Source organism: Phoca vitulina, unplaced genomic scaffold (genome assembly GCF_004348235.1).
Source record: "Phoca vitulina isolate PV1807 unplaced genomic scaffold, GSC_HSeal_1.0 scaffold5, whole genome shotgun sequence".
Taxonomy (NCBI): domain Eukaryota; kingdom Metazoa; phylum Chordata; class Mammalia; order Carnivora; family Phocidae; genus Phoca; species Phoca vitulina.
This window is the reverse complement of record NW_022589708.1, coordinates 40,102,085-40,105,720: the sequence shown is the minus strand read 5'-3', so window position 1 is coordinate 40,105,720 and position 3,636 is coordinate 40,102,085. Positions and strand designations below refer to the sequence as shown.

General features: G+C 36.6%; 1 non-coding gene across 1 annotated transcript; it reads right to left on the bottom strand.

Moving 5' to 3' along the window:
• Positions 1-3,280: 3,280 nt before the first annotated feature.
• Positions 3,281-3,382, bottom strand: LOC116631823. Its single transcript, XR_004299275.1, has one exon. It is a non-coding gene; the product is annotated as a U6 spliceosomal RNA (small nuclear RNA).
• Between the last annotated feature and the right edge of the window lie 254 nt (positions 3,383-3,636).

The window sequence follows — 3,636 nt, the reverse complement described above, 5'->3', positions numbered from 1 at the left end:
CCCTTAACCTAGTCAAGTTGACACATAAAATTAAGCATCACACGAGGTAATTATCATCATGTTCCTACTGCTACCCCCTTGCAATCCAAAACACACACCCATTCACAAGTGAACCTACTTTTGAGGACAGAATTACTGATTCTCATTCCCCATTTCCCCTCTCATTTAACTTTCTAAAATTTCAGGCTCTTGGTTCATATGTGATTTTTTTTCATATGTGATTTATTAATTCCTTCCTCCCTTGGAGTCTTTTAGCAGCTATTTCTAGCTCTCCTTCATACTTTGGAGTCCATATCTAGAATGTTAATGGAGTTGCCTTCTGTTAGAAGGGTGCAGAGGAGAAATAAAGCCACAGCATAATCACTGTACTTTAGTGCAAGAGGGCAGCTTAGCACTGGGCCAGAATTGTGGTTTGGAAGAGATTATATAAAAACAACCAACCAATGCAAGGGAGGAGGGAGAAAAGGGGTATTGGGCTGAAGGAAGTAGGCCCATTTTTTGCCCAAATATCTGGATGTTGTATTATTGGGACAAATGCTAGACACAATTTTATGTTAACCAGCATGGAGACCTATCACCATCACCTATCTCTCCTCACAGACACATCCTTATACTTGCAATTGGCTAAGACTTTTGAAAAGTTTTCAGATTTATTTTTTAAATAAGAAAGAGGATTAAAGTGAAAAAATCTGTGATCATTAACATGTTGAAGTTACTTTTGTTTTTTAAAACACAAATTACATCTGATTGACATTTTTTACACAACAGCTTTATTGAGATATAATTCAGAATCACACTACATACATTTAAAATGAAGAGGCTGTTTATTATTTCATTCTTTCTGCTATTTTTAAGCTTAATTTGCTCCTTTTTTCTAGTGGGTGAAGGTAGAAGGTTAAGATACTGATTTGGTATTTGAGGGGCAAAAACATCACCTGCTTGGACTGAGAGTCAGAGATTGTACAAAATTAGGAGAGACCTTTGGATCCCCAGAATTCTACTCGCAAGAAGGACACAGAGAGATCTATTCAATTATGTCAGTGGTAAATCCTGTTCCATGGCCTCAGTTCTTGAGATCAGCCAAGAAAGAATTCAGAGCCAAATTCTTAAGTAAGCAAACATTTATAACTCTTAAAGCAAGAGTACACTCTGAACGTGGGAGAGAGGGCAAGCCCAGAGGTGGCAACTGCATGGGGGCCGGGGTCATCTTTTCTTTTCACGTTTGGATAGGTTGTGGGTCATAGCCAGGGCAGTCTCTGACTAAGGTTGCCTCCAGTCATCTAAGGGACTCCTCCCACTGGCTGGTATTAGGGAGTTTTTGGCCCCATATGGTGCTTGTTGGAACTGTCACGGCAGCCATCCTCCACAACAGGGGTCAAAAGCTCAAAGTAAATATAATACAATGAAGCTATACATTACTGTAGGGCACTGGGCATAGGGGAGAGTGCGTGTGTGTTCCCCGAGGTCTCTCCCAGCTGTTTGAAACTTTTTAACAGTCATAAAACACCTGTTCCCCGCTCATATCTAGCTAACTGCCTACTCTATCATTGCAGATGCATGTTATGTTTCATGAAAAAAGGAAAAGAAAAAGGGAACATGACTAAGAGGATGGTGCCAAGAACACTGAGGGCAGAATTGAAATTCATAGAAAATTATTCCCTGGCCTGAGACCTACTCAAAGAACTGCCAGTATTTGTCCAATTGGATGTTATAATTACTATCAACTAGTTTCTTCCTTTGTCCTCCCAATTTTTCTTTTTTCTGAACAAGAATACCTGTAGTGGCCATCCTCTGCCTATACGGTATTATATGTTGGGTGTTCATTGGGGAAACGGAGGCAGGTTACTTCTCTCTGTACTTTCTCAGATCCACAGATTTGGAGAAGTCCCACTTGAGGTGCTGTACTTAAGCAACTACATTTGGGTTGCTTTATTTGTATCTACACCTTATTTAGATGTTGAGTTTATGGACTTTGAAATGATGCTATAAGGATGAAACTCAAGGTAATTTGGAGGGGATAGAATACATTTTGCATAGTAGAAAGATGACCCATTGGTTACCTGAGGGAAGACTCTGGTTGGCCGGCTCTAGGATGGCCCCCAATGAACTTTGCCTCCTGGTTCATGCTCTGATGTAATTTCCTTCACTAAATGTGGGCTGCATATATTTTTCTTTTTTTTACTTGCTTCTAATGAACAAAATATGGCAGAAGTAATGGGATGTCACATCTGGTATTAGGTTTTAAAAAGAGTCTTCTCTCTTGGGAATTCTTTCTTGTTTCTCTCTTGCTCTAGCTTTAGTTGTCTCTATATCTTACTTTGCTTTGGAAAAAGAAAGGTTATCACAGTGTCTGTATTCTTGTGGAAATAACCACATGGTAAGGACTTGTTGTCTTAAGGCAACAGCGACATGAGTGTGCTTAGAAGCAGTTTCTCTTCCACATGAGCCTGACATGACTGTAGTCTCAGATAACATCATGATTGAAGCTTTGTGAAATACCCTTAGTTAAATTCATCCAACTATATTGTTCCCAAATTTCTGCCCTACAGAAACTATAAGATAATAGATGGTCTGTGCTTTCAGCTGCTAAGTTTGGGGCTAATTTGTTACACAACAATGAATAATGAATACATTGGGTTATGAAATGTCTTACTAAACCTCAGCTCTGGCTTCTGTAAATCCTTTTAAATAACAAAAGATGAGAGAAAATGGCATGTTATGGGTCCCAGAAATTATGGTTCTCTTAACTGTAATGCATTTCTTTTGCTAAAACATAGAAAGTGGTCATATTCATTACCCATGACACACATACTAAAGAGATATTTTTATTTGTAAATACTACAACGCATTTCAAACATGTCATTGAAGAGTCTGTTCTGTGTTGATAAAGCTGTTCTTCAGTTGTCTCAGAGAGGATTTTAGAAAAGGATAAGATTCAAGCACAAATAAATTGCTTAGTAATAATATACATTATTTAATCATATATATATTATATATATACACACATAATATATCAATATATATACTTTATGAGACCAAAATAATAAGATAATCAAACTCCCAGCCTGAATTCATTGGTCATCTGAGAGACTGAATTTCATTGTTCTGTCTTGAAATATAGAATACTATGTATTTCATTGTGAAGTTACACATAAAAAAGGGATCAATTATACCAATGATATTTTAAAATCACTGTAGCCTTGGCTACAAAATAAAAACCAAAATAAAATATGTCACCCCAAATCTGATTAAATTCATATAAAAGTTAAATTGACATTTCATAAGTTATTTTTTTTTAATATGAAGCACTTTGTCATCCTTGTCCAGGGGCCTTACAAATCTCTGGATAGTTCCAATTTTAGTGTATGTGCTGCTGCAGCAAGCATGTTAGTCTTTGTTCCAATAGAATCTTTCTCCCTATAGCAATTTGATAAAGAATATAATAAAAATACACCATCACTAATTTGAAATTGAATTATTTGCTATTTAGGTTTTTATAGCTACAGTGCTAAATGGGACTATTAGCAAATGTATGTATTATTTGTCTACTTACTAGTTTATAACTTGTTTCTCCACTTTGCCTATTTTTTGTATGCCTGGAAATTAGGAGATAGATATGTGTATAATAACCTTTTT